Below are 12,844 nucleotides of genomic sequence, written 5' to 3' on the forward strand. Positions count from 1 at the left end.
AACAGATGGCATGGATGTCTGAGTTCTACATCCAGAACAGATTCAAGACTGCTGCCTGAGATGATCAAGCCTCATAGGATACTCCAGTCAGGACTTGATCACAATTCTAAATTTTCTTTAGGTCTCCATAAGATTATCAGTGCCGCCAACCAGCAGGAAGTAGCCAGAAAAACTATGCCCATATTCCCCAAAAAAAGACTATGGATGTTCTTGGTATTTTTTTTAAATGGGGGAAGTGGTGTGGGACAATTGTCTATATTCTGTCAATTATGTTTTAAATAAACACTATTTGGCCAGTAGCCAGGTAGGAAGTATAGTTGGGACAATCAGACAGGAAGTAGAGGTGGGTCAATGGGAACAGGATAATTCTGGAAAGGAGGAAGCCCATTCCTCTGCAGTCCTTCCCAGACCATGGAAGAAGGAAGATGTGACCTACCCCGCTGAAAAAGGTACCGAGCCATGTGGCTAACATAGATAAGAATAATGGACTAATATAAGTTATAAGAGTTAATAAGAAGCCTGAGATAATGTGACAAACAGTTTATAACTTATGTAGACCTCTGTATGATTTTCTTTGGGGCTAAATGACTGTGGAACTTGGTGGGAGGACAGAAACCAGGCAATACAGAAACTCGGTCAACACACCATTATCAAAAGCTAGTTGGCAAAGAAAGGGTTTATTTGGCTTACACTTCTGCATAGTGGTTCATCATACAGGGAAGTGAGGACAGCAACTCAAACAGGGTAAGAACATGAAGGTAAGAATTGATGCAGAGGCTACAGAAGGGTGCTGCTCACTGGCTTGTTCCCCATGGCTTGTTCAGCCTGCTTTTTTACAGAATCCACAACCATCAGTCCAGGGATAGTATCACCCACAAGGGGCTAGTCCCAGATCCATCAATCACTAATTAAGAAAATGTCTTAAAGGCTTGCTTACAACAAGATCTTATGGAAGCATTTTCTTAATTGATGTTCCCTCATCTCAAATGACTACAGTTTATGTCTAGTTGACATAAAACTATCTAGCACTAGTAGTCAGTGCTCTTAGCCACCGAGCATTTTCTCCAGCAACACATTTGCATATTAAGTAATCTAAGAAGTCCCCTGTTTAAAAATAAAAACCTTATACTGAGTTAATTCAATATTTCCAAAACTGAATCATAAAACATCATCAATAAAATTCTAATAGTACTTTGTATATAATATATACAACATATGAGAAGCTCTAAAACAACTCAATACCCTGTTTTTTGTAGTTGAAATGTCTAAAACTCAAGCAACAGAATCAATATGAGCACTATGACAGAGTTGCTCATTATATGAGTATTGAATTTTTTCATGAACCTGCCTAGAAATAAAATTCTCTTTGATTTACTGCAAGAAACAATTAAATGAAATTGGAAAGTTATTCAACTATTATTTTTATGGCTGTCCCGACAACAAGTTTAACTTTAACTAATTCAAAGAATGAACTAAGTTCCATGCTCCATATAAGAATATTGTTAAAGGATGAGTGGCATAAAGAATAATCTTATATATTTTGATTTATAAATTACACATTTAATACTTATATATTATAATTTGAAATGTACAAACAGTTTTACAGTAATTATAATATGCAAAATTATCAGACTGACTACTAAAAATCCTGTAGCTATCTAAAAAACTTGATATTTTATTTTTATTACTCTTATATCCATTTATTGGCAGGAATATGTATATGATCAATGATATATTTGAAGGTCAGAAGAGGACTTACAGGATTCAGTTCTCTTCTTCCATTATATGGATTCCATGGATTAAACTCAGTCATCAGAGCTTGTCACAAGTAGCTTTATACACTGAGCTATTATATTAACTATCAAAGCATGCTATTCTAAAGTAGAATTTTATATTTATATACTTATAAGTATGTTTTTCTGGTGTATATGCAAATTCAGTTATCTTTTTGAGGGCTTTCACAAATAATCCTCTCATATTATTGTAAGTACAAAAATAGCTGTGATAGAAATGTTGTTTTTCTGTGTGTTTGTTCTTTTCTAAAAAATTAGAAAGGAAATCATAGATATTGGGTTTAAAAATATACAATTGGACTTATCATTTTTTGTTTTCTGCCATCTAACAGAGATACTAGTCACAAAGACTGACTGTAAATGATTATCTTTTCAAAAATGAGTACAGAAAATAAACATAGACAACAAAAAAGAGATGGGAAGTAAAATAGCTCAATGATAACAGGAACAGCAGCAAACTCTAACTGCTCTTTGGAAAGAGTAGTTTTAACAAAGTAAGCAAGAATCATTTTCTCTGGTTGAGTGTTGATTCCCCAGTGTGCTCTCAGTAAGTAATTAGAATGGCCCACTGAATGTCAGCATCAGCTTGTTTATTCTCATTATTTTATCATTTTAAAAACCCTCTAGGTGATGAGACATGCAGTATAGAACATAATTACCATTATTAGCATACTAATTGGACACAAAAATAGGCCAACTACAAGGTAGCCAACTGAATAATTTCACATTAATCAAACACCATAGTGAATAAGCCTATTGTTAAATTGACAGCTACCACAATTGGCAATATTTTGCAGTGAAATATCAGAATTTCCTTGTAATATCTCTCCAGTGCCATATAATTTAGTAATTTTCCAATGTTACTGCCTTCAAATTTGTGCACCTAACTTAAGGTTCAAAGAAACAACATGACGGAAATATTAGTCTTTCAACCAATGGCCTAAATACTTAAGTGGAGGTTTACTGACCTTCAGAAAGAGATGTAATATAAAAAGTGAGGAAGTTACCAACTTAGTCACTTGTTGCTGTATATTATATTTCATTTCTAAATATGCATTGCTATAGTCTCTAAAGTTTCTTGACTGTTATGACTATTTTAAGAGTGGTCTATTTCACAAAAGTACAAGCATGATAACTGACAATAATCCTTTATATGACAATGTTATATTGTTATGTATTCAGATTTGCAAATTATAATTATTCCATACAAAAACTATTTTTCTTTAGTGCAAACCAATAGAGAAGCTTTATCTTAAAATCCCCTTTTCAGTAAGTGAGTATCATTTTAAGATTAACTTTTTTCATCCTGTGAAACTTTCCTGAACTACTACACTCAGGAGTGTTATTCCTCTTTCTAAGATTTCAGAACATTCACTATTTATTTTTCACACTTTTGCTCTCTTTGAAATCTGTGTCAGAATATACAATAAATGCATCTTCTAAGTTAACTCTGTGGTATCATTTTTTGCTAGACAAAAAACTATTCAACTGTCATTAATAGCCAATACCTGACCTCATGATCCAGTGCTCTGCTGAATATCATTAGGTCTTCCTATCGTGTAACCACAACAATTTTTTTTATCCTGATTGATCCCCAAATAAACCATGTGGCCCTATGAGTCAATTTTATCTATACCAAACACACATGCTTATGTATAATTCCTTGGTTTGAAAGTGCAATATCTATCCCTATTTTATTTATCTAAACAACTTGTATCCAGATGATGGCTCTATTTTGGAAGGTTTTGGAGAGTTTAGACAGCAGCAATTCACTGGAGGAAGTGAGTTATTAGTGGCAGACCTTGAGGTTTGATAGTTGGGCCATACTTCCTGCATGCTTGCTTCCCAGCTATATATACAATATGACTAGACAACTTTTATTATTTCCCCCATGATTTTGCTGCTCTTATAGACTGTATTCCTTCTTAAACTGTAATCCTCAATAAACTCCTTCTTCTTCACATAGGTTTTGTCAAGAATCTTGTCACAACTTTTAAGAAAAGTACTTAATACATATACTTACTGCACATATATTTGCTCCCCAATTACCTTTTTTACTGTTTTAAATATTGGCAATATTTTAAACATATTTGTCATATTGCCACTGACAATATTTTTTTAAATATTCTCCATAAAAGTTAATTTGATTTTTTTCTCCATGAATCATTGCCTGATTATTGCAAGAAAGACTGGGTTTTCCCTTGTTAAATTATACTGTATATACTTCTTATTTTTCAGCTATTTATTTACTTAGAAAGCAGTAATCACTGGCTGGATTAAGAGCCCTGACTGTTCTTTCAGAGTACCTGAGTTCAATTCCAAATATCCACATGGTGGCTTAAACGGCCTGTAACTCTAATAACAGGGGCCCAGACCCATCTTCTGGCCTTTTTTAGCACCAGGAATGCATGTGCATAGGTATATGCAAGTAAAAAAATACCCATGCATATAAAATAATAATAGAATAAAAATAGTAATGACTTTTCTATTCAGTGCCAGACAAGCTATGGGAAAGTAGGAAAACAGACAAGACTATGGCATTGTTCTTTAAGATTTTGTAAGTCTGGTCCTATTATTTACCTATATTATAATTTTAAGGGTAGTAATACCATGTTTTATTTCTGTTTTATTCCTTCATTACTGAATGACTAGTGGTTCACACTTTAGTAAAATTTATTGAAATGATCTTTATTGTGTTTCCTCTTGTATCAGTCTTACTGAAGTTAACTATAATTCATACTTAAAGCTTTGTGTTTCCTTTATCATGTGATAAATTTTGACTACTGTAATAAAATACCCAAGATAATTAATTTTGGATGATGAAAAGTTTGTTTTTTCAAGAGTTATAGAGGTTTCAATTCATGGTCAGTTGGCTCTTTTGCTTTTGTGCCTGTGCAAAAGTAATACATAATGGTGGAAAATGTGCAAATGCACATTACTTAGCTTATGATAGTAGAAAAGTAAAGCAAGAGGAGGAGGAAGAGACAGTGTTCCCTTGACATGGATCCAATCAATGACTTAACTTCCTTTCACTAAACTTCATGTCTTAACAATTTCTTCCAATTCCTGTAATATTATGGGCTGGATAACAAGTCTTTAACACTTGGGTTATGGGTGAGACCCAAGATCCACTGTCTTTAGTCACTGTTCTATTGCCCTGAAGCAGCACCAAGACCAAGGCAAATGTTATGAATAATAATGTGTAACTGGCGGCTTGCTTACAATTTCAGAGGCTTAGTTTATTATCATCATGGCAGGGAACATGGTGGCAAGCATGGCATTGGAGCAGTAGCTCAGAGTCTTGCATTCTGATCCACAGGCAGAAAGCAACTCTAGGCTTGGCATGAGCTTTTAAAACCTCAAAGCCCACCCCAATGATGAACTTCCTCTAATAAGATCACATCTATTCCTTTTAATCCTTTCAAATATGTCAAATTCTTGGTGTTTAAGCATTCAGATATATGAACCTATTGGTGGCAATTCTTACTCAAATCACCACATTCCACATCCTATGACTTATTGGCTTACTATAGTCATATTATAATGCAAAATGCATTTAGTCCAACTTCAAAAGTCCCCATTTTTTCACATTCTCAATACTATTTAAAAGTCAGAAGTTCAGAGTCTCTTAAATGTAAACCCCATAAAAATCAAAATCACATACTTCTAACATATAATGGAACAGGATACATTCCCATGCCAAACAGAAGGGAAAAAAACATACTGAGAAAATACTGTGATTGAAAACCAGCAAAGCAAACTTCAAGCACTGCATCTCTATGTCTATGTCAAAACAGTCTTCAGATCTCCAATTCTTTCAGTATTGTTGGTTGAAACAAACTTCTCTCGTTTGGGCTTGTTCCACTCCCTATTAGCAGCTTTCCTTAGTAGGTATCCCACAACTCTGGAATCTCCAACATTGTGGTGTTTCCAACACAATCCAGGCTTTACCTTCAGTTTTTCATGATAGTCTCTCTGGGCCTCCATTCAGGAAAACCTCTGATACATGCTTAAACTTAGCAGCTTCCCTTATTTGCAAAGGAAGATGACACAATCTCTTTCTTATATTCATGACCCTAGAGCCAAACCACACGGCTAAAGCTGCCATATTCTTCTGCTTCCTTGACCCTCTCATTCAGATACATTTCTACCACCATTCTGTTGATGATGGTTTCTTCATGACTTAAGCTTTCATTTAATTCCTTTCTATAAGCTGGAAACATACCTGAATATGGTCATGCCCTCAGGCCACTGATCCCTTTATTCCATTTAACATTAGGCTTTACCTTAAACTTTTAATCTCCTTAAGCACTGGACTTGGCTCCAATATTACATTTCCTAGTATTCCTTTTCTCTTAAAATTGTACATTTGTATTTTTCTTGCTCAGCTTTCTCTTTTCCATTATACATTGCATAAGAGGGACCACTAATAACCACAGGACACAGTCAGTACTAGGCTGTCTTGAAATCTCTGTCAGTGTTCTTAACCCAAAACTCCTCAATTTAGCCACACACAGACTGTTTTGGACAAGGCCAGAAAGCAGACACATTCTTTGCAAAACTATAACAAGAACAATCTATAGGCCACTTATAATATTCTTTCTGTCTGAAACTTCTTGAGCCAGGCTATTATAATCTACATCATTCTCAATGCCAGTGTCTTGCATGCTTTTACTAGTATGGTCCATTATGCCCTAAAACCTAAAACCCAATTTATAAATATTATAGAGGATTTTAAAGAGAAAATGAAAAAAACTCCCTTAAAGGAATTGAGGAAAAGACAACAAAAAATGGAAAAAATAAAAAAGCCCTTAAAGAATGACAAGAAATCCAATAAAAACAAACAGTTGAAGGGAATTTTTCAAGACCTGAAAATGGAAATAGAAGCAATAAAAAAAAAAACATAAGTGGAGGGAATTCTGGAAATGGGTAAGCAAACAAGAACTACAGATACAAGCATTACTAATAGAATATAGGAGATAAAAGAGAGTATATCAGAAATTAAAGATATGATAGAAGAAATAAAGTCCTTGGTCAAAAAAAAAACACTAAATTAAAAAAAAATTCTTAAATAGCTTGTAGTAATAACATTCAAAAACTTAGAATTTTACTTTACATAGAGGATTCACAGGGAAATGTAAACAGCATACTGTCAAGCAGTCTAAGCAATAGTAATATTTTACCCAAATGACAAGCCTTGTCAATTGAAAGCAATATCCGTAAGGAATTTATGTGATGTCCATCATCGTCTCCAGAGTAAATTGGTGCTGCCAGGAGAAGATGTGCCTCATTGTTATGAAAAGCCCTAAGTTAACAAAACATTTTAAATGCCATATTACATAGGGCTTTGAAGTGTTTGAAGAACATTTATCTATTAGAAATATATCTGCACAATCTTAAAAACATGCACAATACATCTATAAATTTGATTGTTATAGATGACTAACTACTAACCTATGTTTTTTGATTATACTAAATAATTTTTAATAATAACATTCAAAAACTTAGAATTTTACTTTACATTTTTAAATGAACTGTATAGACACAATATCTGAAATAATAGTAGAAACATATATATAATGTAACAAAAATAACTTTAAATTTATATCAATATACTATATTCTCCTAAATGATAACAAACATCTATAATACACCAAATAACCAAAGACCACCCACACCATCTCTTGGGAATCTGGACATCATGTTTTCCAGACTGTTTCTTGTCTGTAGGTGAAGACATTTTTAGGAGTCCCAGATTAAATCAAGATAATGGACAAGTCCTGGGAAGACAAGCATAACCTTTGTTGATAAATATTACCTGTAAAGTTTCAGGAGGTCTCCATTGATCAAACCTTATCTATAGTAATCTAGAACAAATCCACAACCACGTGTTTTCTGTAGAAACAAAAGCAAATTCTCTTCTCCAAAGAATTTTGAATTCCATTTCACAAATATACTTTTTGACTTCCATTTTTAAGTTAATACAGACCTAAAGTATACGACTGGTTTATCTCAACAGTCCCTCTTTCAATCCCATGTCTTTCATCAGCTCTCTTTTGCTTATCAGCATTCAAAAAATTCAAAATCAACAATAAAATACAGGATACAGACTCTGGGTATATTTCCTATCTTATGTGGCATTTTATACTACTTTTAATCTCTCTTTACAGAATTAACTTTATTATTTTTTGTTGTCAGGGTTTTCTGTCCTGCCTGGTTCCTGCAATTGTTAAGTCCCAAAGAAATCACCCACAAGTCTACATTAACTATAAACTGATTGGCCCTTTATCTCAGGCTTCTTATTAACTCTTATAACTTATATTAGTTCATTCTAGTATATGTTAGCCACATGACTCGGTATCTTTTTCAGCAAGGCAGTCACATCTTGCTTCTTTTGTGACCAGGCCAGGACTGTGTCCTCTTCCCAGAATTTTCCTGTTCTCCTTGACCTGCCTCTACCTCCTGTCTGGTTGTCCCAACTATACTTCCTGCCTGGCTACTGGCCAATCAGCATTTATTTAAAATATAATTGACAGAATACAGACCATGATCCCACACTGATTTTTAATTATGTCTTTCTTTCTATGACCTTCTGTACCCATTTTTTTTTATTTCTTAAGCCTATACACATTGTAAAACATCCTGGAACCTGTTTAGAGGTTCTTCTATCTAGACCTCTTTTACTGTGTATCTTTTAGACTTTTTCGAACTTGTCAGCAAACCTTAAACTGCTAGGCAACAACTAGGTCCTCCACATGGCTCTATCAACAGTTCCACCTCATTCTAGGTTCAAGAGAGCCAAGCCTAGAGCTCATGGCCCAGTCAGAGGTTCCTTTAATTAGGTATTGCATTCAACCCCCTAACTCTGAAATGCCAGTGCCATACACAGTGCAGGCATTTTTTTTTTTTACTTATTGTTTCTAATTTAAGTGAAAAAGGCTGTTAAAGTACTCTGCTCTCCACAGAGTTTGTTAAAGGATCCATGTATTTCTTTTATTTTCCCCTCAGAACCTCTGGACATACAGACTCACATTGATATGCCAAACTGTTGTCGATGTTTTACTCTTTTGCTTTTTGGGGGCCTACCACAAAGCTTCCAAATAAATCACACACAGTTTATTAATTCCCAGACTTAGCTTGGCTTGTTCCTAGTCAGATTTTCTTAAATTACCCCATGTATCTTTTATTTCTGGGCTTTAAATATTTATCCTATATACCTTTCTTTGCTTCTTACTCCATGACTCCTATGTAGCTGGGTAGCTGACCCCTGGAGTCCTCCTCCTTCTCTTGATCCTAGATCTTTTCTTCCCAGATTTCTCCTCCCATTTATTCCCTCTGTTAGCCCTGCCTATCCTTTCTCCTGCCTTCCTATTGGCCATTCAACTCTTTATTAGAGCAATCAGGTAAAGTAACACAGATTCACAGAATTAAAAAAATGCAACCTACAAGAATGGAACACATCTTTGTGTCATTAAACAAATGTCCCATGGCACAAACAAATCTAACACACCTTAAAATAATATTGTACAACATGGTTGTTTCTTAGAAATTTGGGAATCAATCTACCTAAAAACCCAATAATACCACTTTAGGGCATATACCCAAATACATTCTATCATTCGACAAGGACACTTACTAAACTATGTTCATAGCAGTTTTATTTGTAATAACCAGAACCTGGAAAAAAAACCCGATTTCTTTTAATCAAAGAATGGATAAAGAAAATGTGTTACATTTACACAATAGATTATTTCTCACTTATTAAAAACAGTGGCATCATCAATTTGCTGGCACATAAATTGAATTAGAAAACACAATTTTCTTTGAGGTAACCCAGACCCAGAAAGACAAACATCATATGTACTCACTTATCATTGGATATTGGCCATACAGAATAACCATGCTAAAATCCACAGCTTTGAGGGTGGTGGTGGTGCACACCTTTAATAGCAGCACTTGGGAGGTAGAGGTAGGTGGATTTCTGTGAGTTCAAGGCCAGCCCCAAAAGCTAGTTCCAGGATAGGCTCCAGAGCTACAGAGAAACTCTGTCTCAATGAAACAAAAAAAAAATCTACAGTCACAAAGAAGCTAAGTAACAAGGAAGACTCAACATATGAACTTTACTGTGAAGGAGAAATAGAATACACATCACAAGTGGATGGGGCATTGGCATTTGAACAAAGTGATCAGATTTTGGAGGGATGGAGGGAGAGAATACTGGGAAAGACAACTGGAATTGGGGGTATTTCTGGGACAATCTAAAAACATAGTGCAATGGAAACTTTGAAGAAACTATGAGGATGACTTCTAGATAAGACTCCTAGCAGTTGGAGATATAGATCCTGAACCAGACATTTCCTGTAACTAGGCAAGACTTCCAGTAGAGGGATTGGGACACCAACTAAGTCACATAACATTGGACTTGCAATTTGCCTTGTCTACAAGATATGCTGGGGTGAAGGTGGCACAGAAATTATGGGAGTTGCTAATCAATTATTAGTTCAGCTTGAAATCCATAGCATGAGAAGGAATCCATCCCCAAAACTGCCTGGAGGGCTAGGACCCAGAGGATAGACAGCTTAGAGACCTAACACAGAACTATATATGACTGACAAAAAGTCAATGAAATGATTCCTCATGATATTCTTCTATACTTATAGATTGTTGCCTAGTCCAAATGATATCAAAAAGTTTTTTACCCAGAAACTGGTGAAAACAGATGCGAAGACCCAGAACCTTGGGGAATTCTGTAGAAGAGGAAGAAGGATTATAGAAGCCAGACAGGCCATAGACACACACACACACACACACACAAAAAAAAAAACCTCGATCAAAGAACTCCTACAGCTGATAAACACCTTTAGTAGTGTGGCAGGATACAAGATCAACTCCAAAAAATCAGTCGCCCTCTTTTACACAAAGGATATGGAAGCAGATAGGAAAATCAGAGAAGCATCACCTTTCTCAATAGCCACAAACGGCATAAAATATCTTGGGGTAACTCTAAGCAAGGAGTGAAAGATCTATTTGACAAGAACTTTAAGGCATTGAAGAAAGAAATTGAAGAGGATACCAGAAAATGGAAGGATCTCCCTTGCTCTTGGATTGGGAGGATCAACATAGTAAAAATGGCAGTTCTACCAAAGGCAATGTATAGATTCAATGCAATCCCCATCATGGTCCCATCAGAATTCTTCACAGATCTTGAGAGGACAATAATCAACTTTATATGGAAAAACAAAAAAACCCAGGATAGCCAAAACAATCCTATACAATAAAGGAACTTCTGGAGGCATTACCATCCCTGACTTCAAACTCTATTACAGAGCTACAGTAATGAAAACACCATGGTACTGGCATAAAAACAGAGAAGTCGACCAATGGAATCATATAGAAGACCCGGATTTAAACCCACAAACCTATGAACACCCCATTTTCGATAAAGGAGCTAAAAGTATAAAATGGAAGAAAGAGAACATCTTCAACAAATGGTGCTAGCACAACTGGACGTCAACCTGTAGAAGAATGAAAATAGACCCATATCTATCACCATGCACAAAACTCAAGTCCAAATGGATCAAAGACCTCAAAATCAGTCTGAACACACTGAACCTGATAGAAGAGAAAGTGGGAAGTACCCTACAGGAGATGGGCACAGGAGATCGCTTCCTATGTATAACCCCAGCAGCACAGACATTAAGGGCAACATTGAATAAATGGGACCTACTGAAATTGAGAAGCTTCTGTAAAGCAAAGGACACTGTCACTAAGACAAAAAGACAACCTACTGACTGGGAGAAGATCTTCACCAACCCCGCAACAGACAAAGGTCTGATCTCCAAAATATATAAAGAACTCAAGAAACTAGACTTTAAAATGCTAATTAACCCAATTAAAAAATGGGGCACTGAACTGAACAGAAAATTCTCAACAGAAGAAGTGCAAATGGCCAAAAGACATTTAAGGTCGTGCTCGACCTCCTTAGCGATCAGGGAAATACAAATCAAAACAACTTTGAGATATCATCTTACACCTGTCAGAATGGCTAAAATCAAAAACACCAATGATAGCCTTTGCTGGAAAGGTTGTGGAGGAAGGGGTTCCCTCATCCATTGCTGGTGCGAATGCAAACTTGTGCAACCACTTTGGAAATCAGTGTGGCGATTCCTCAGGAAATTCGGGATCCACCTACCCCTGGACCCAGCAATACCACTCTTGGGAATATACCCAAGAGATGGCCTATCATATGACAAAAGCATTTGTTCAACTATGTTCATAGCAGCATTTTTTGTAATAGCCAGAAACTGGAAACAACCTAGATGTTCTTCAATGGAAGAATGGATGAAGAAAGTGTGGACATCGCCCGGGGCACCTGGGTGTCAGGTGCCACGGGCGATGTCCCCAGTTAGTTCCTTGGGCATCTGAGGATAGGGAACCTGAAATGGCCCTATCCTATAGCCATACTGATGAATATCCTGCATATCACCATAGAATCTTCTTCTGGCGATGGATGGAAATAGAGACAGAGACCCACACTGGAGCACCAGACTGAGCTCCCAAGGTCCCAATGAAGAGCAGAAGGAGGGAGAAGATGAGCAAGGAAGTCAGGACCACGAGGGGTGCACCCACTGTGACAGTGGAACTGATCAATTGGGAGCTCACCAAGGCCAGCGGGACTGGGAATGAATAAGCATGGGATGAAACCGGACTTTCTGAACCTGGCGGACAATGAAGGCTGATAAGAAGCCAAGGACAATGGCACTAGCCTGTTTGGATGCTCACCTTCCTGGTTTGGATAGAAGTGGGAGGACCTTGGACTTCCCACAGGGCAGGGAATCTGGACTGCTCTTCATTCTCGAGAGGGAGGGGGAATGAAGTGGAGGGGAGGGGGAGATGGGGAGGGGAGTGGGGGGAGTGGGCGATTTGTGCGTGGAGGGGGGGGGAAATGGGAAATTTTTTTTGCAACAACTAAAAAAAATAAAATAAACAAACAAAAAAAGTAAGTGTGGAATATATACACATTAGAGTACTACTCTGCGGTAAAAAACAAT

The sequence above is a fragment of the Microtus oregoni genome, unplaced genomic scaffold, assembly GCF_018167655.1.
Source record: "Microtus oregoni isolate MIOR12 unplaced genomic scaffold, Mior012 000107F_000, whole genome shotgun sequence".
Taxonomy (NCBI): Eukaryota; Metazoa; Chordata; class Mammalia; order Rodentia; family Cricetidae; genus Microtus; species Microtus oregoni.